The sequence below is a fragment of the Amblyomma maculatum genome, unplaced genomic scaffold (genome assembly GCF_055883805.1).
Source record: "Amblyomma maculatum isolate TAMU_Amacu unplaced genomic scaffold, ASM5588380v1 scaffold_35, whole genome shotgun sequence".
Classification (NCBI taxonomy): Eukaryota; Metazoa; Arthropoda; class Arachnida; order Ixodida; family Ixodidae; genus Amblyomma; species Amblyomma maculatum.
Window position 1 is genome coordinate 678797 of NW_028146760.1, and position 21720 is coordinate 700516.

General features: G+C 44.0%; 1 long non-coding RNA gene across 1 annotated transcript; it reads right to left on the reverse strand.

The window, feature by feature from the left end:
- Positions 1-833: 833 nt before the first annotated feature.
- LOC146170848 (uncharacterized) lies at positions 834-18635 on the reverse strand. The gene is made up of 2 exons (XR_014703096.1): positions 18531-18635; positions 834-1051 (listed from the first exon to the last, which is right to left on the reverse strand). It is a non-coding gene; the product is annotated as an uncharacterized LOC146170848 (long non-coding RNA).
- Positions 18636-21720: the final 3085 nt, after the last annotated feature.

The following is a 21720-nucleotide window of genomic DNA, read 5'->3' on the forward strand; positions in this document are numbered from 1 at the left end:
CTGGAACTGATTGGTCAGCATCTTCAGAGAGGGGCTGAACATAGGCGATTTGAGGACGTTGCAGAGCACGAAATGACGCTCTGAGACCTGGGTAAACGGCTCATCCAGACGCTTCTCGCTATGTACTCTTAACGCTTGCCATACCCTTTTTTTCATGTAAATAAGTTTTCTCAAAGTGCCAATAAACCTGCTTGTATACATTGTACCAACTTCGAAGATTCAATCCTTCATCAACCCGGAGTCTCTGCACGCTACCAAGGGTAGGCCGGGTCGACTTAGTCCCAGCGTCACGACAGCCGCTTTAAATTGTGCGTGATTAATTCGACTGGCCTTCTGTGATCGACGACCATCGAGTACGCTTGCTGCTAACACCGCCACCGATTGCTTAGTTCTTTTGCGAGCACAAGACAGCCCAATATGAAGTTTATTCCAGTAAATTTCAAGCTTCCTTATTTGCCGCCAACCGCCTGGTCACCACTAGGTAACAACATTGCAAAGCAGATGTTTGTTTTAGCAGTACTGTATACCATATAACTCCATATTCTACCGCTGCTATATAAATATTGACAAATACCCTTCTATAAATTCTTTATTGCCCACTAAGTTACTCGGTGAGCGGGTAAGACAGAAATTCAAAGCAAATATTTGTTATGCTTTGGAGCTGTAGGCCATTCCTATTGATTGGTTAAATCAAGAATCCAGTAACATGTTTTTCTAGGCCACTGCCCCTTCCATGTACTGTGAATACGCAGTGTTGCACCGAAAGCTTAGCCTCGACATGCTCTATAGTCTGTGTGCAGATTAAAATATAAACGGGAGAGTACCACACCCAAAAAGAGGTACAGTGTTTTATTTAGCACTTGTACATACAATAATCGCAAGAAGTTCCTGTTACCACGAGAAGATTTTACTTGCGCATGCAGTAGCACTATATGAATGTAGGCGTAATTTGTAACCCCCTTTTCAGCACAGGCGAAAATATTCGCAGCATCTTGGTCATGGCCCTCTGTATCGATTCATACAGGATCCCTTGGGTGGTGGGTTTGTGCAGCTGCGGTAAATCAATCAGTATTATTTTTATTGAAAGAAATTCATTGCTAGCTATGTTATATGATAATATTTACGGCGTTTTTATTTCCTTCGCCAGATATATGAGGGCGAGATATACAGACGGAAGTTAAAATTATTTCGAAAACAAGTAGGCCACCATCTATGTGCTAATGGCGCAACTAATGGCGGGTAGTTGTTTTTTCTGCTGGAATATTATACAGGAACGTGTACATTGGCTATTGAAAAGACTAGCAGATTGATGTGCTTCAGAAAATTGTTATCTGCAGATAAGAAAAGTAGATACTCTGTTACGACTGCGCCTATAATAAATGTGTGAAGCGTTTTCTCAATGAACAGGGCCGTACCAAACGCGCGGAGTGATTTTTTTCCGCTGTGAAACCTTCACTGTAGGTATGCTTTACGCAGTGCTGCGCTGTAGCAATACATATGCAGATATTTTCTCTGCGCAGCCATGACATAAAACGCAACAAAACTTAAAGACGGCCAGGTGTTAGCACGCCTGCACAAATTCGTGTACTAGAGTTGTACACGGGCCGAAATTTTGAGCCCGAGCTCAAATCAGGCCCTATTCTACAGATCCTACCCCGACCCCCCCGCCTGACACTTAGACAGCTTAAGCACGGCCTGGCTCGGCCTGGTGATCGGACTTAAAGCCCGTACCTGGCCCTACTTGCTATAATTTAGCTGAAGCGGCCATACAGAAAAAATAATTTAAGGCTGATGAATTTATCAGAGATCTTGAAATGTTGAGTTGTCTTAAGATGACAAATTTGCAGAAAATATAGAGGCCCAATATACTCGTACAATTATAATTCTAAAATAGTAGGCAAAAATAAGTTCTGCATTGTCGAAGGAGGCAGTTTCGGTGGTTCTAGGATGATGAATGCGGCCTCGTTCAAGTTTCTTTCGGCGCTCTAAGGAAAGTGCTTATTATGGAAAGCACGTTTTGGGTAATATCCTTCTTGGCTTCTCAAAAGTGCCAAACATTTATTTGTGATGAAGGTGTTAATTATTTAGTGAAGTGCTCTGTTGGCTAGTCTCGCGCGCCGTATGCCACTGACGTGTGCTTTAATTGGCACCGGTAAGGCGCCGCCACTGCAACGCCTGCGCCGAGAAAGAGAAAACTCAAGCAGGTAGCTATATTCCGTGTCGACCGAGGCCATTCGACAACAAGTAAGCCTCTAAAATACGACAGTTTCGAAAGGGATGCCTAAACTTCTCCACAGGGGTTACCGAAGTGGAGACGCGAAACTTGAAACTCAGTATCCCACTAGGGATCCTAGCCGTCTCTTTGTTCGGTGACTGACGGCTTCACGGTGAACAAATATGAAGTAAAGGCGAACGAACGCAGGAAGAGAAGGCAAGGTGAGAATGAAAAGAAAAATGCTGCTCATAACACAGTCTATCGTCCTACGGCCATGTTGGCACTTTTGCAAAGCTTGGATGTGCTAGGGTTAGTGTTTGCGGCTCGGTCCGGCCACAAGGCAAAAACATACCCTGACCCGGGCCTAATCTAGCCCGAGAGAGACCTTCCGAGTCGACGGGGTCCGAGTGGCCTTAGTACGGACTTTCTGGCAGGCCTGAGCCCGTGCACACCTCTAACGCGCACCTTTCGTGGCCTATCAACCAGTTTCATATCTATATAGGCCACGAAATTTAGTTCTATCAATACTATTATAAGAGAATCTAGTAAAAGCATTAACTCATATCTTGCAATATAGTCTCTATAAAGCTCACTTGTGTGAAAGCAACAAAAAATAACTTTAAATTCTATCTGCGAGCACAGTGGCTGTGTGTGGGTAAAGTGACTCATGATGACCATACCGACGGTCTTAAGCACTGTATTGAATAAACACATATGAAACCTCATAGTCATTGTGACTGCATCTGGCTACTATTCCATACCAAATTGAAAAATCACATAGCTTGATAGCGAAAAGGGCCAAATCTCGCTGATCTAGTTTGCAACAAACAGGTAAATATGTTATATATGTTTATATAAGTGTATCAGGCATATCAGTTTATGTTAGAGTACCCTAGGTTGTTGAAATTTCCAAAGACCTCCACTGCAGCACCTCTCAAAGCCTGAGCTGCTTCGAGACGTTGCGGCATATAAACTTTACAAATTTAATGAATTTATGCCACATCGGAGTCAGATGCGCTCAAGTAAAGACATATTTTAGCAAATATGAGCATTGATATCGTGTGTTGCACAATTCCCGGCACTCTGTAGAATGCTTATCCCAACTGAACCGCGGTATCCTCTCGGCTGAAATTTCGCAGAGAAGTAGCATTTTGTCGTTAGTATTTTATTGCGAAAGCACTACTACTCTAGGTTTTGAGTCTTCAGATTAGCGCGGCCTGTAGCCACGTCTTACCCACGTGACGCTGTGACGTCACACCCCACGTGACACTAGGATGTGGACTAGCAAGAGCTGCCAACTTGGCTCTCTCGTTTAACGTGGAACGATTACGTCAGAATCAGCCTGCTAGGACCCTGGCATTCCCAGGGCACGTTCATGCGGCTTAGTTAAAGCGGGGTTTATGTGTCGGCTGAGGAAGAATAAAAAGAGAAGAAGAACGCTCGGTCACCCACAGCTAATGCTTTCGCTCAATATTTTTCAGCAGCGCTGAACTCTTATTTTTTTATACCGAATTTGTTTTTTCTACTTGCCTTCTTAGATCAGAAGTCGGATGCTCCCATTGTATGCGGCGGCGACGGCGGTGCCATCACCGGGACAGCGGCTACCATTGCAGCGCCGCCGCCGAATACGATGGGACATCCGACTTGTGATCTAATTAGTCAAGTATCTCAAATAAATTTGGTGTTAAAATATACTAACGACAAATGCATTGTCTGTGAAAACTTTGAGCTGCCAGGATACCGCAGTTTAGTTGTCAAAAGCATACAGAGCGCCGGTAATTGTGCAATGCGCTGTACGTGCCACTGCCGAAATATTTAAAATGACATTGTCGGGATTTTATCATTTGTTCAGTAAACACGCAGCGTACTTTTCATTTCGTTCTTATGTGTATTTTAACGGCAATAACACATACGCAGTAAATTCCAAAGCAATAAATTTTTAAATCGTTCATCCAGAGAGAAGAATACATAATGGAAAGAGAAATAAGGTTTCGAATATAAGGCAGCCTGTTTCAAGAAAACTGGCTTGTTTTCTCATGTAACATTGATATTATTACAAAATCATCGAAAGATGTACTTCAGCAAATAAGAAAACCAGTTATTTTAAGCGCACCGACTTTGGGTTGCAAATATGACCAAACATGTTTCGTGACGGTAGGAATTTGTTTTCTATATGTTATTTTTTCACCTTCCAGACATTTCTATCGAATTCTACTTACACGGTTTTCGTTATACACGAACAGTATTTAAATTGAAAAAACTCTTATGCAGCCGCGTCATGGCCTCTTTACACTAATTATTCAGCAGTTATAGAATATATGTGAGTCGCAAAGAAATTTATTGAGACGAGGATCGAAAATGCAGCCAAATGTATCACTGCTACTTCCTTTCCTGACGCTGCAGATAATAGGTAAAGCCATTAAGCCTGACAAAACTTGAAACATAGCCCTTTTTTAGGTGATTGAAGGTGGCTAAAGCTCAACTACACTTCACTGACCAGTAAGAGGTGCAGACATCAGAAATATTTTATACTTTTTCTCTATAAGCAAGGTTAAAAGTATCAAGAAGGCAATTACCCTATCTGGCTCGTCATCCCAGATATGCACACGATTATAAAAGGACGCGTTTTATCAAAAATAAAATGCTATTGACAAATTTGGTGCAATCGAAGCCCTAATGAAGACTGGCTTCATATCCTACCGTGAAATATGTTTTCTCTCGGCGCATCAGCAAGTACTAAGCTATACTAAATAATTACAAAACTTCCAGATACAGCCGCTCGGGTTCATATTTTCTCAGTTCTCAGAAAAAGTTTTAAAGAACGCAATTTATTTTTCTTGCAGCACTCTGCAATGCTTGCCAGTGCCTTCTAGTTTCGGGTTTCGGGGAAAGGCCAGAACAAAATAAGTAATGTCGACATGAAACGTTTTTTTGTTCGTATCGTTTGCATTGGGCCTGCGTGTGTGAAACTACTGTGGTGTTCTCTACCCATTCGTACAGTGGCTAAGGCTCTCAACAGGTAAGCCCGAAAAGCAAGCGTGCACCCGTTTTACCTCATGCATTGCTGGGCGTGAAAAATAAACCTACAGTGCACAACGCGATGTCATTGCATGTTACAAAATTTAAAGTGGTCCTGAAGACTAATTCCTCTCAACAGAATAGTATCGAAAGCATTTGAAGAGCTTTCTGCAGATGTCTGTGCGGTCAAAACGCAGTACGGTGTCATGACCTATGTAGCGTCAACAGGAGTGAATTGAACTGACAGAGATATGCCTTTCAAAATATAGTATCGCTTAATGGCTGATCAGCGTTGCGAATGCAAGAAAGAACAAATAATTAGGTTAGGGGAACAACTTGTTGGATGACACTCAGGTAAGGTAGCAAACTCACACTGTTCCTATGTTTAGTTGTGCTCGTTCACGGTGCATTTGCGATAAGCTGGCTTTATCAATTTAATTTTAGCAAAAGGTAAACGTAGTTCCTCTAAAACGATCATATTAGTACGACTGTTATGATTAGAAACAGATTGTTTTATTTGCTTTCGGTCCCTGTGTATCCATGTTTTTTTTACTCGTTTGTATTCAGCGAAAGTGAGCACAAAGAGGTATCTGCGCTCCGATGAATTCCGAGCAAGTTTGCCCCAATTGCACCAGAGATATAGTCATCTGTTGGCACAAATAGGTGCAACGAAGAGTCATAATAATGCCTCACTGCATTTTTGCTACCGCGCAGACATCACCGGTTGCACCGACAGAATCTCGCATATCGCATGAAACTCAAGCATATTGCCGCTAAACCTTCTAAACTTTATTTGTTGTTTTTTAACAGCCGCCGGCATACGGCCTTATTACTCTGATTCTGGATCACGTATCAGTTCTGTATTATTTGTTTGTTAATGCTCGATGTCGCTAGTCACATGTACCTTTATCGGTTCCATTGTAGCGAAAGACGCACCGAGATCTGTCTCTAAGCTTCCAGCCACTAGTGTGTCTTTCTACTATGTTCCAGCTTGTGCTGATAGCAGTTTGCGACGTTATCTACATTGCTCTGAGCAGATTTTCAATTGAGCCTTGACGAGTGTGGCGGACATTCTTCGTTCGACGATAGACGAGCACGTTTGTTGCTATCGCTGCCGCCGAGCTGCTTAGTTCTTTTGCGGGCGCAAGTCAGCCCAATAAAGAGTTAATTTCAGTACCATCAAGACTGTGTCTTCTTTTGGTGTCAACGGCCTTGTCACCACTTCGTGACATCTGGTGGTGGTGCTGGGAGAGTACGCCCATTTACGGTTATTCTTGCAGTACATCGTCCCGATAGAGTAACTAGGTTGCCACCTGCGGTGCAAATCAGGGGGTCATCCCAAGCGGTTGTAACTTTCCTGAGAGGGGAGGCTAACAGTCCACTGATGACTGAATAGTCAGCTCCGGTGTCTACTAGGGCAGTGACTCTGCGACCGTCGACATCAACTTCAAGGCCACTTGTTCGCGTCCTCGCATTGCACGTGGGCCTTGGTGTTCAATCTCGGCTCCATCGTTTCTTGAGGTAATAGGAGAGGCATACCGTTGTTACTTCGCTGGGCGGCGGCTTCGGCTTGCACTCTGGTCGTGTGGTCGTCAATGTCGTCGTGTGGAGCGGTGGTGAAATGGCCGTGTTGTCGTTAGTGGTCGTCGGCGGCGGGGGATGTTCGTTGGTTGGTTGGTTAGTTGGTTCGACTTTTCGCCGTTGAGCAACATCACCTCCAAAGGTTGCTCTATTTAGTATCCCCTGACAGGGGTTGGAGACCTTCCGCGCACAGTCTCATCGCTGTTACGGCCTGGCGACGCAAAGCGGGCCCTGTACAGCGATGAAGACCTGAACCGGCGGCTTGGTGGCGCAATCTCACCGTAACGCAGATAGTTGTCGATTTCTTGCGGCCGTTCATCTGGGCTTGGTCTTGGAGCGTCGACTGCAAATCCGCGGAGACGGATTCGTCGGTACGGGCAATGGCGCAGAATGTGGCCTGCCTCACTGCAGTAGAAGCATAATGGCCGGTTGTTTGCTGTCCTCCAGACGTCGCACTTCCCGGGGCTTGGGAGTCGTTGGTAGGCATGGCGGTTATGGGCCAAGGGGCGGTTTTCAGGAACAGGACGGTAGCGGCGAAGGCTCGGAAAGTCATCACTTCGGGGCAGAGGGCAACGTAATGCAGCAGCGTAGTTCATCGCTGTTGCCTCTTGTGCTGGAACAGCCGCAGCCGTCGCTTGAGGAACGCCCAGAGCCTGCTGGACACCTTCTCAGACGACGTTCGCGAGCGTCGCCACCTGGGGATGTTGTGATGACGCCAGCAATCGGCGGAGCTCCTCTCGCATGATCTCCCGGATGAGGTCCCGAAGATTTTCTCCGCTTGCAGATGAGCTGGGGTAGTGGCTTGAGTAGTCCATTTGAAGTGGTCGCTCGTAGCGGCGCATACGGGTGTCCAACGTCTTCTCGATGGTAGACGCTTCCATTTCAAATTCCGGCACGGATTTTGGCGGATTTCGGAGAAGACCTGCAAAAAGCGATTCTTCAACGCCTCGCATTAAACATTTCTCTCACTTTCGGTGATGTTAGGATCGGCGCGGCGAAAGAGGCGATTCATCTTCTCAACGCACGCAGGGACAGCCTCGTTAGGGAGTTGAAGTCTTGACGGAAGGAGGGCCTGGGCTCTTTCCTTTCGGACGACGCTTGAAAAGGCAGTCAAAAACGGTTCCTTGAAAATCTCCCAATCCTTCATAGCTGCCTCATGATTTTCGAACCAAACTCGGGCCTGTCCTTGAAGAACAAAGTAGACCTGCCTGAATTTCGCGGCGTAGTTCCAGCCGTTGAATTCTGCCACATGGTCGTCGAAAAGGTGAATCCAGTTTCTCGCATCTTCATCTGGTCGTTCATGGAGCGGGGTGGCTCACCGGGTTGGACGAAAACAACTGGTGCTGTAGGCTGGGCCGTTGTCAGCGTCGGTGCCTTCCGAGATAGAATGGGGTCAGGCAGCTGACCGTGTTCGGGTTGTTGGCTTTGAAGTCGGTGGCTGACTCGCTGACCTATAGGCTGGTCTTCCAGGGTGACAGGAACAAGGCTGAGGTCTTGCAATGGTCGACATGTACGTCGACGCTGAACAGAAGACCTGGGACGCCATCTTCCCGTACGTGATCTTCGCCTATAACACGGCAATCCAGGAGACGACCAGAGCGATCCCGTTCAAGCTTGTGTACGGCAGGGAGCCCGCGACGACGCTCGACGCAATGCTGCCGCACGTAACCAACGAGGACAACCTTGACGTCGCCACCTACCTGCAGCGTGCAGAGGAAGCCCGACGACTCGCACGGCTGCGTATCAAAATTCAACAGCGCACCGACAGCCGACGATACAACTTACAACGACGCCATGCAGAGTACAATCCAGGAGACCAAGTGTGGGTTTGGACACCAATTCGCCGTCGCGGATTAAGTCAAAAGTTGTTGCGTCGATACTTTAGGCCGTACAAAATCATTCGCCGCGTTGGACCGGTGGACAATGAAGTCATTCCCGACGGAAGGTCAGCATCACAACGGCGACGCGAACACCCAGAAATTGTACGTACATGTTGTACGACTGAAGCCATATTACGCGCGTTAACGAATCTGTGGTGCTTAAACTTTGCTTTGCTTATGTTCAAGTTGATTTGTTTTGGAACATGGAGGCGATGTTTTTTTTTTCAGGGGTGAGTAATGCCGCGAAACCTTCTAAACTTTATTTGTTGTTTTTTAACAGCCGCCGGCGTACGGCCTTATATCACTCTGATTCTGGATCGCGTATCAGTTCTGTATTCTTTGTTTGTTAATGTTCGATGTCGCGAGTCACACCTTTATCAGTTCCGTTGTAGCGCAAGACGCACCGAGATCTGTCTAGAAGATTCCGATCACTTGCGTATGTTTCCACAATGTTCCAGGGTGTACTAGTAGCAGTTTGCGACGCATCTAGATTGTTATGAGCAGCCTTTAGATCGAGCGTTGACGAGTGTGACGGGCATTCTTTGTCCGACGATCTACGAGCACGTTTGGTGCTATCGCCGCCGCCGAGTTGCTTAGTTCGTTTGCGGGCGCAAGTCACCCCAATAAAGAGTTAATTTCAGTACCATCAAGAATGTGTCTTCTTTTGGTGCAAACGACTTTTTCAGCACTTCGTGACAATATCAAACAGACATATCCTCTGGCTCGACTAAAAACACCTCAGACACCCTCCTTCAAGACCCCCCCCCCCCTCTCCCCATATTCTGATAAATATAATGAAACCTGAGATCAACAAATGTTATGTGCAGCACATATAACGCGTGAAATGATGAAGAAAACTAAAACAAAGGTTTAAAGCGTAATGAGGGGATTTGCCATGGTTTGGTATAAGAGTATTAATCTTCATGCATATTTTCAGCAATATTTGCGAATGCGATTGCAAATGCTCTAAAGAAAGCAGCTAGAAGAGAGCGAATAGTCTCCAGTCCAATCAATTTTTCAACTCTCTAGCAAGCCAGTCAACGCTAACGTCTGAAAAAAATTACTTCTTTCGCCGAATCGATAGTGACATGATTTGCAAAACCAATATAAATTAACCATTGCTTGGCGTTAAAGAGCATATTCGTGTTTTGTCTTGACGCGAGGCGCCCAGAGCCATTAATGAGATCTGCAGATTGGAAGATTGAATTTATAAGATTATAGATAACGGAATGTGAGAGTAGAAGGAAGTCCTTGATGTACTGTACCCAAACTACTACTACAACACGTCTTCAGTATCTGATTGGCTGACTAAACAAATCCTTGGACCTAAGCGAAGTTATGTGGACCGGATGCCACCTATGTTTCAATAGCCTGCGATGCACTTTGTTCCGCATCATTTTGGACTGCAACATCCCATCTACAAATGAAGTACGCCACTGCAGCGCGTAATATTGACAGAGAATGATTACCCAAGTTCTATCCTAGGAGCGCGAGTTGTTCAAGGCCACCACGTTGGAAATTCTGCCTATTCATTCAAAGGCTGATGCCGAAACTAATCGAAATGCGACGGCTGAAGAATCTTCAACCACTGGCCACCGTCTTGAATCGCGATGAAATCAGCCACATAGTTTTTTACTGTATATGCAGGACAAAAGGTTCCTCGATTGTGTAGTCAATACTCACTTCCGCGTCTAGAAGGACTTCAAAAGCTTGACGTATAACTACTGAATTAAAATTTATTATCAAACTGTCTCTACAAGTTTCTTCGCTACTCAGAACACGTGTGCCACACTCCCTTTGCGGTACACTTCGCGTAGAATTTAGGTACCTGCATGCCGAGCTTAAAAAGCCGGCATGGCCCAAGATCACTCGCAAAGTTGCAACAGTTACACCGATGCTGGCAAAAAGACAACTTACACGATGGCGCGAAAAGCTTCAAATTCAACTGCTGCTGCGAAATGAATTTGGCAATCCCTTGCAGTAACTTCAGTGCATGACAAAACCACATCGAGCATTGGGATCTGTACGCAAGTAGGGAACACAACCAGCCAAACACAAAGTTGCTATGGACCATCGTATGGTCATTGCCTGGATACACGTGGGTGCTCACTTCGTGTTCATGTCTACCGTTCGCTGATAAGATAAGAATGCCATCTAAGAGTGGGACTATCGCTATACCGTATCACATGTAGAAACTTTATTGCGATCGCAGGACGATGTATTGCAATGGTAAAAGTAAGTTAACCTATTTCACCTCCCAGAATTGTGGGCATCCACAAGTATTCGCCCTATATGATTTTATGCAATAATTCCTTATTCCTATTTGCAGTAACTTCTTATTAAATCTCACCATAGTTTCGAAGGGTAAAGTCATACCTACTAAAATCTCTGAAGCATCAAGCCGCTGGGGCTCTTCCAGCGAAAAAGTAAGCACACCATCCTTAGCGCAGCGTCGTTATCCACTTGTGTGCCGGAGACATTGAGACAGCAAAATCTACTATGAAGTGAAACATTCAGCTGCTTTTTGACGAAAGATTCAATATCCCAATAGGGTGCTGGCAAATAATTATTGTCAAGGATTCCTACCTATGAGGACATTCACGAAGATTTCATTTCACGACGACAGAACACAATATTCGCATCGCCAATGCCCTCTCTGGCATACCCGCAGGATATGCATGTAACCAATGCCACCACTCGGCCATTCTCATTAACTAGGAATATCCGGATTAGTTTCATTCTGTGATGGACCTCGGGATCCGCATGCTGCTAGATGGATGTCAAAAAGAAGCGGAGCCGCGCGAAAGGAGCGCAGCAGCGACCACAATCAAGGTTATTTCACTGACGATACATTTGAAGCGCTCCTGCGCGACAGGCACAGCATCATGGTGGCTTGGCGTGAACCGGAGCTACGTCGTTCCGTTTGCGCTAGAAGAAAATACTTCCAACAATATTCAGCCAAGTGTGGATTTGGCTCCAAGTGTTGCTGCCAATCTGTTCCTATAAGAAACTGTCTAAGGTGACAGCTGAGCATAGAGCGGTTAATCGCAGCAAAGTGCACTTCACAGGAAAACGTCCATATAAAGTCAGCATTCTTCAAGCTTGAATTTAGTTGGGTGATTCCGAATATACACTTTAGGAAGTACTTAAGAGTGCGTTCTTCAAGCTACCAATGATGTTCCTAGTCATATTATTCCCGCTTTAGGTGAACGAGACAGACCGTAAAACTGGACTGGTATAGTTTTGAGTACAGGAGAGGGACAAATAAACAGTTCAGTCGTACTATATGTTGTCATCTACTTTTAACTGTACAGGTTTAACATATGTGCACTTGTAACCAAAACTGATACATTACATGCAGCCGGGGGTGGCGGTGCTGAAAACTGTATCGAAACCCCATCTAGCCAAAATGGGACACTGAATCTAATGTCTCGATTCTAAATACTTGTTGCTAGATTGCTTTCATAGAAGTTTTCCCGTGCTCTGGTACCACATGTGTCTTGTATAGCACTTTTGCGTAATACTATACATTACTGATAAAACTAAACTTCAACTGAGAACCACCTTTATGCTGTACTGTTTGATGTTCGCTTCGTTGCGCTTGTTTCTTGGTGGTAACAGAACAGTAGGTACAAACATAATAAGAAGTAACACCCTCAATGCAACATGTAGGCATCGTGGGTCCAACATCTTCTTTATCCCTGTACTGCAAGCCGCGAATCAACAGAAAATTGTTTTTTCGAGCAAACGAATTCAAAAGTGCCGCAAGTTTCTGAGTAAAACAAATTCCAAGATCACTGCAGAATCAGTACTGGAGTAATGCCTAAGCCTGAGTTTAGCTGTGTTGACCATGAGATGCGTCAGCAGGACAACGAGAGTGACAGGTACTGCGGCTTTCCATTTTTGGAGACCAATTAAAGAATGTCGGTGAACTTTGATGCGTTCTACGAAGCGCTGGTTGTGTTCGATAATGGGTGCGCGACGTACCACACCGTGCGCAGAAGCAACGCTCAGGCGTTCGCATTTCTGCACTGCAGATTCTGCAGTATCCTCAGAAGTTTTCAGACTTCAGTTTGTTGATTACTTGTCTTTAAACACTTTCTAGCTATTCCCACCCATTTATGCACTAAAATCATGCCTTTCCCCTTGTTCCAGTCGAATAGCGCGTGACCTGGTTTCGACGTCGACATTAACCCTACCAGCTAATTAACCCTACGTCTGATTGAATTATATGCGTTAATTATTTCACTCATAAACCCACATCAACCATTTCATCGTTAAACAACATTTCTTGGCACTCTACCGACGGTATCATTTTTTCGATATACCAACTAGCGAAACCCACTAAATAGTCATACAATGCTAACGCGTTAAAAAGTAACTTTAGCCACGTAATAGGTCTGAAAAGACTACAATGTTTCAGCACCGCAAGCTAATCGTTTGTGATAATATTGCGAAAGCAATACTGCTAGTACTTCGAGCCTTTAGTGTGCCGTGGGGCCTGCATAAATGACCTTTCACGTGACCGTGTGACGTCACGCAAGACCGAGAGACGGGGCCCCAGCTCGCGCCCTCGGATGGCGGCGGTGGGTCCTTACAGGAGCCGCAGCGATGAAGTCACGCCATTTTCACGTGACCTTGTGACGTCACGCCAGACCGAGAGACGGGGCCCCAGCTCGCGCCATCGGATGGTGGTGGCGAGTCCATACACGGCGCTGTGTCCCAACCGGGAGCGGGCGCTCGCTGTTTGTGATGTCACGCTAGGAGGAATTAGGCCCTCCACCTGGCGGCTGAGGCCGCGAATAACCAATGTGTATTCACCAGTCCTTAGTCGCGGAGTTTCCAGCCCCCGTTCCTCAGTCCTGCGTGCGAGGAGCGCGGAGTAGGGGGCTTCCTAAATCGGTAGAAATTAGTTCTTAATAATCAATAAATCAATAAATTGGGCTGTGGCTCGGCTCCTCGCTGTAGTCGGGGCGCCGCCTTACGGTATGTCGGATGATGCGTATAAGGTGAGGCTGCCACCGAAGCACATTGCTTTCGCAATCTCCTAGGCTTAACTAGAGCTAAGCCACTGTGATGTTTTTTTACTGCCATGTACCGTATCTTACTTTTCAGTTCATGTGAAAGGCGTGTGTCCTTCAGGACCGCTACTGTGGGAAATAGGTTTTAACAGACCGAAAGAGCTTTATTGCCAGTCTTCTTTTACTTTTTGGATTGGACAGTACTGATTTATTTCACATGCGCGCGCAAAGAAATGGTTTGCTAAAGAAACACATTTTTCTGTTCAGAATTGCGGTAAAAGAACACTGACGGTATTTTGAAAAATAAAGACACACAAATATTTCTTTTTCTGATCGCTAGGAAAATGATACATCAGATTTCTTACAATGCTTTTAATTAACACTATTGAGATTCTTAACCTCGCAATATTCTTTGTGAATATCATAGATAAAGGAAGAATTGATGTGAGGTTCCCCACAGAGAAAATACCATTGATTGTTTTTGCACATATCTGCTTATTTCATTCATGGATATGGAATACATAAGCCAACATTTTATCATCAAGCAGCGGTTTGCTGCTTTGTCCGCAAGCGCATGCTAATATTTCTGTGGTGATAAAAGACTAGTAGATCAGGAATCTTAAAACAACTCATGAAGAGGTACTGTACTGATTACTGAAGAGAACACGTACGACGTTTCTTATATGGAGCGAGATTCATACCGAGCTAAGCACACGAAAAGCACGTTTACGCCATGCATTGAAAATGGCGCCTGAGAGGAGATTCCCTCGAGCAGGTCAAACACGACCCTCACGCTGCCCAAAAGCGGCACTTGCGTCTCCTGAAGATTGACGCTGATGCTTCAATAAAAAGAACTTTTTCGCACCCACAATCATAATGCAGCATTTTGCTGTCGATATTACAAACTTAGTCACAGAAGTCATGTCAGTTCATTTTATAATCATGATGTCAAAAGTTTAGAGGTACAACTTAAGCCGCTTGTGTATCACGTTGCGCTGCCTGCGTGAATGTGTTCCAATTTTTGAAGCTTGTACGAATAAACTGTGCTTGGTTCGCATAATAATAAGAAAAATAGATCTGAGAACGAACAGTGCAAACGATAGAGAGAAAACTATCCCTTTAGGAGTGCGTGAATGGGAAAAATTGCTGCTTGGTAGTCCAGCGCACCTTAATGACACCTAAAATATATTATTCCCGCACAAGGAGCCCTGGGCATGGATAGAAATCATTTGGCTATTGCATTATGTCAAACAATAGTATGTAGCTTTTTTCCAAGATTACCCTCCGTGTTTTTCTAACAGATAATTAGAGCACCACTCATCTCATAGAAGTTTGCCTTAATTTTTTACGAAGTAGATAATAGAATCAGTCTTAAAATACTTATGATCTCGCATCTGTATGCCTGTTATGAGCGTACTGTCCGCGTTTTCGCTAACAGGAGTTCTGTAAGACAAAACTGTGGGATTATAAGTGATTCCCTACCGTATATTCGACAGTAATAACAGTAATATTGTTCCACAATGACCCCTGCCGCGCTGGCTTTGTTAGGAGCGAGCTGGACCTCTAAGCCCACAGACGCTGAATGGTGCCATCGAGAGCGGCACCCAGTTATTGATGAAGCGAAACGCTTATGTCCTTGTCTAGTATCAGAGTAGGGTAAATGACATCAGCTGGTTCGAAACGTTTAAAGGCTTCCACCACATCAGCTCTCATAGCCTCTTCAAATCGTGTACACTGTCGCATCTTTAGTTCTACTGCCAATGGAATTGAATATATGTAAAGTATATAAACTAAAACTCGTTAACAACCCACTCGGTGGTGAGTGTTATGTTATTAATAGATAGATTGTCAGTATTAATTCCTACCTAACAACCCATGCTCACGATAAATTGATTACCTTATTTAACCTTCTTTATATATACTATAGCTTTTCATTAGCAATGAATGTCATGTTTCCTCCTTCGTTGAAGTTGCGCATTGATTTTAACATCAGTGCTTCGACGCATTTCTGACTCCCGCTAATGATACGAGGCTCCACGTCGAGGATTCTTCGGTGCTGCTTTAATTAGGATGGCAGCTTTCCTAACCAATGAGGCACATCAAATTTTCGCTTCAAATCTGTGTGAATCAATTGTGGGGCTGAATTGGTCCATCCTTTTATTCATCAACCCAGGGCTAAGTCACCGGTAAGAAACGACTCATAATCGCTCTCCTTTCTTTCTCAAATAGCATTGGGCTTAAGTGCCAATATCTTCAATTAGAGCATCATCGCTGAAAGTCAGTGTATTCGCAAAGAACATTGCTATAACTAGAAATGTTGCTAAAATAACTACTTCCAAATAGTTTTGTTGCTCTGTTTACTCTTTGGGCGAATTCACTTGCAGCATTTGTTTTGCGGAATTAGACAATGCTGTAAAATGATGAATGAACTCAAAAGTAAATACCTTTCACGATTGATTTAATGGAAAGTGTGAAAAATACAGAACTGAATTGGTTCTTTGAGAATAAAATATTCTTTATGTGCGAAGCATGTTTGAATATGGTCGTTTATTTTAAATCGAAATAGATGTGGAGGCTGTGATTGCGAGTAGACCTTTCATGTTTTCTTGCTTATAACTTATAATATGATACCTATCGCCGGATGCGTAATACATTTCTAAATACTGATGCCGTCTGACAGAATACTAACAAAGCTTGCTTCTGTTTTAATGGCATATTAGAAATGTAGATAATTGAAGGGCGCGTCGATATTTCTATATGTAACACAAAAGTAGAATATATTCGAAACCCAGCCTCCTCGTCATCAGACGCCAACCCTTAATTAAAGGTAAACTTAGCATTGCATTTGAGGGTGTAGAAAACAGCACAAATTCCGCATTCAGTGTAATATACCTGCGCTAGCTACAGTCAGAACTACAGAGTATTCAGAGAAACATAAACACACAAGAAAGAGGCGCTTATAGGGTTGCGCTCAATACCCTATAAGTGTGTCTGACAAAGAGCTAGCTAGGCAGTTAACTCTCTTATAGTTGCAGTGGTCGCCAAAGAACGCTTGTAACCAGATCAGATTTCAATAAAATAATCTCATGGTCATTATTGTGCTCAAAACATTTCCCCCTCCTCTATCGAATCGAGCTTGCCACAATCAAAGGCCGTCATCCACGAAACTTTCTTCTCTCGGACATGGCGCGTCAAAAGAGAACATAACGCGCCTTATTGACCGCGCGAAGCAGCGAAGACATTAAGAGAAAAACCACCGCCCGGAAAGGCGTTTCACGTGAAGAGTCGCCGGCTTGGATGGAGCGAAACAGTTTATCAGATTAGGCACGCTGGGATGGCAAATATACAGGGACGAGCCACGCGAGTTCGAACCAATTAGCAGGGTTAACAGGTAGTTGTGTAACACTGCATGTGACTGGGGTGCACAGTTCTATTAGTGAAGGCCCGTGAACGCGGTGGCTGTGCTACGTCTGAGTCGTACCATACGGCGTTAACGAATGAATGAAGAAAGACTAACCAGGCAAGCAGACGCACAGCGAAAAAAACAGAGACGCAGAAAGAAAGAGCATCATTCTTTCTTCATCTCTGCTTTTTCCTGTATGCATCTGCTTGGCTGGTTAGTCTTCCTTCATGCAATGCAACAGCTAGTCCAACAACGTGCTTGAATGAAGTACTGTGCTACTCCTGAGGGACATCATGGGGCGATAATCAGTGGAGGCGACGAAAGCGCTAGCTTCTGTAATAACAGCGCGAACCGCAGCGCCATCACTTCCCAGAATCTGAAAACTCGAATATCAGGACCAACTTGAAGTGGTTTCACCTAAGCGGGAGGATAATCTTCCATGGAAAGAATGTACTTTGCCCAGAAGTGTTTGTTGGGGAGGGCGATGCCACTTATAGGCTCATCCTCATAGCCTAATGGTGGGAAGTTTATCTGAGGCTATATAAATACTTAGCATGTAAGCATATTCATCACACTTTGACTTTAGGACCACTTTGGGAAGGCATAAATCATCAATCTCTAACCTAATGCTTATCAGGGAACATTCTTCTATTGCCGGGAGAAAGAAGAAGCCAATGAAGAACTTTAACCGTTTTACGTAGTGACTACTGCATGTTTATATTTATGGTACCTAATTGCACCTTTTTAATGAATATGCATCTTGTATACGATATTGAATAGAACATTAGGAAGACGACCAAGTCATGGAATTAACAGCCGAAGGAAGCCATGAAACTTTCTCTGAGAAATAAAATTTTAAGTGTTCCAAAAAAATAATCAAGGGAAGTAGGAAATGCCTCGGCGAACTTCGCTTTGGTAACCTCTTTCATGGTGGAGTAATTATACGTGACAATCGTAGCAATGGGACAAAATCTATTACAACTTATTCCCTGATGCCGTCATTTCTAATGCAATTGTGCTTTGGTGCCGTATGTAACAGAATGCGGTCTTATGCCTCGTGGCTAATAGCAAAATTGCTCATAAAGTTAGGCACTAAAGTATTTGTAACGCTCTAATGTTGGAGGGTGTGAGTAGATGATGGGTTTAAGATACCCAAGGTTTTTATAATGTCGTAGGCAAAGACCCAAAATGAAAGAACTCGCTGAAAACAGATACCAGAGATTCAAGACCGGCGTTTTAGGATGTGAACACGCGGACACGGACAGGCAAGGCTTGCCCAAATTAGGCAGTATTGTTATCCACTGTGTACTGTGGCGGTGGCTTTATTTATAATATATAAGTAAATACTTTCTCAAACTAGGTGCAAAATGCGTAGTTTAATCTGTAATTCTGCATCCAATTGAGGAACTTACTTCATTCGTACGAATCTTCCATTCTCTCATTCTAAACGCGCGCGAGGCTTTTGGAAATTTATTCCTTGTCCGTGCTTAAATGTTCGCTTGGGACCACGGCAGCCTGCGAAGAATGGGCACCAGCATTTATTTGTAAGTCAGGCGGGCTTCTTTATAATGATCGATAACGTATGTATATAAGTAGGTACATGTCTATTTTACCTAAACGCATGAATGACTTCATAAGAGGCGTAAATATTCCACAATAACAAATTATTCAAATTATAATGCGCAGTTGTGTAGTAGGGGTCAGTTCATAATAATTTCTAAGGCAGAACGTTTAAAAATCGGCATTGAGCATCCAATGTGTTCTCGTCTCTTTTTCGTCCTTACTGAGATGACTAAATGCACCTGAAAATATCTTAATGTTCTGTTCTGAATGTTCTTATTGTTAATGTTCCTGCGTCACCGGAAATTACCATTTTATGCTGAATGCATGACTCATAGATGCCAACTGCGAAGAAACTCAAGCAGGAAGTTTAAGTGTAATTTTAATAAGTAATTTGCGCTTGAACATCCAGCCGCTTTCAGCTATCAGCCAGCTGACTGGAGCGCAAGAAATTATCTCCTTCTTCTCCTTTAAACGGATATGTCGTGGCAAGTTTCATTCACTCTCAACTCAGTGCCCGATGACAATTTAAGACTTGTGCTTTGATTGCCTTCCACATGCTTTCCAACTGATATAGGAAATTCTTGTACTACTATTTGAATAGAAAGCTTTGATATACTTTCTACACTTAAAAAACTTATTTGTTTTTTTATTGACCACAACATAATCGGACTGAATTCAGCGAGTGACATCAGTAGCCATAAAGGGAAGTTTTGTTTGATTTGAGGGCGCTGTTTCTTTTCTAGAGTGTGACTACCACAAAAAAAAAAATGGAGGAAGAACCGATACTTAATTACGCGTGTCGTATCTTGCACGTCTTTACAATTATTTTAGTATAATATGTTTGATTCCAAGTGTAAGCAGGTCTTTCGTCTGAAAAGCTGTCTCCGGCATCGTTGCTACTACAGACGGCACGCCTTGACGCAAATCGAGAAAAACAGTATCGGAAAAATTACGTTTGCGATTCAGTATGAAATTATGGCGCAATCTTAATTTTGTTGTGTTCAGAGGGCGCCTGCCATTTCATCTCTCATTTAGCGTCTATTTTAGAGTTCAGTTGAACGCTAATTTGTTAGAGGGGCTCGAACCAACGACACATGCACCTATTATAAGCGCAGATGCCCACTGAGTATAGTTATATTGCTCCTTTCTTACCCATATGAAAAAACCAAAAAGCCAAATCGAGATATATATTACACTGTATTCGCGGAATGAAAGACAACGCTGAAGGCGCATAACAAACGAAGTGCATGAAAAATTCGCCGGATATATAAGCCATGTTAGATGCTCTACGCGAGAACTCCTAAGAGAAATTTGAGCTCCGCCTTATATGATTTAGTTATCAATTTCATAAAATATTATTGCAGTCACACAATAATCTTAAACGAGAATACGATAGCAAAATATGAACAAACCTCTTCTGGGTTTACCTCCTAATTTATACGTGTTCGCCCATACTAGCCCATTTTTGCCACCTTCTTGATGGCTAATGTATTAAACCCAAGACGCTTAGTTTGAATTGAACATTAAAATTTTCGTACAGTGGATATGTGACGATGTTATGTTGCTGCTACTAGCTGGTGTCCTACTGGATATCCTTGTAAAACGTAACTGTCTATTCTCACCTCTTAAACGTATATGGCTGCGTAGATGTAACTCAAAGAGTTCGAATTACGCTGCATTCCACACAGAAGTCTAAATTTGGAGCACTAAATATAGCCGCACTTTATGCGCGAGCTTCGGGCATCCTCGATGATTTTAGGCGCCTTATTCGCTCAGTTTCGGTTCGGGAGACAAAAAGTGGATATTTACTGGCGGCGACCAAGCTTTATAAAAGGACATTTTTTTTACTTCGGAAATTCAATGAAAACACTTATTCTGTGCGCTGTAAGACTTCAATGACACTAGTCACCCAACTAGCATAGTAGTAAATTTGTACATCAGTCCCTTTTCTGCTAACTTTGAACACGTTATGTTAAGGTGCATCCTAAATTTCAAATTTCTCTATATTCAATTCTAATGTATTACTCTTTTTGGATTCTGTTTGTTCTTTTATGAGTCATTATATAGCATTTTTTTTCTCAACCGGCATATGCAAACTTGACTTGGAAGCAATCCTTCCACAAAAGGTGTACCATTAGTGCTCGTCTATGAAAAGTGTGATAAACGAGCATGTTCAAAGCGCTTCACAAAAGCTTGCGTCGTAAAGTGAGGTTTAGAAAAATATTGTTACTTAGCTGTATTCGCTGTTCGTGATGAGGATGAAGAAGTGCAACAGACTCCGAGAAGACGACGACACTGAGTGTTGTGAAATCGGTGCCCTCATCGTTAGTTGTGCGGACAGCTTTGGGACTGTAAATCTTCCACGTAACATCTCTTGGTGGAGGTGAATCTGTTCGATCCCCTGTCACAAGCTGGATCTGCGCAGCGGCCGCCACATCGGAACAACCACGATGACTACCGACGCCTCTACCTCTACAGCCGCCGCCCCTGCTGTTGTAATGCCCCACCCCCGTGACCCCGGAACCTTCTGCGGGACCGACGACGTCGACGTAGGCGACTAGCTAGCCCTATACGAGCCCGTGAGCAAGCACAACAGGTGGGATGCCACACTCATGCTTGCGAATGTAATATTTTACTTTGCTGGGACCACGCGGGTGTGGTTTGAAACCCACGAAGACGAGCTAACATCTTGGGATATTTGCAAACAGAAGCTGCACGACCTATTCGGAAAGTCTATTGGCCGCCACAATGCCGCCAAAAAAGCGCCGCCTCTCGGGCCCAAACGTCTACGGAGTCTTATCTCACTTACATCCAAGACGTCCTGTCTCTATGCCGCAAAGTCCACCAAGGCATGCCTGAGGAGGATAAAGTCGGCCATATAATAAAAGGCATTGCCGACGATGCCTTCAACCTCCTGTTGTGCAGGGATTGCTCCACCGTGGACTCTGCGCTACAGGTGTGCCGACGTTTCGAGCAGGTGAAACAGAGGCGCATATATCACCGTTTCGACCGGCTGCCGAACACGGCTGCTAGCTCCTC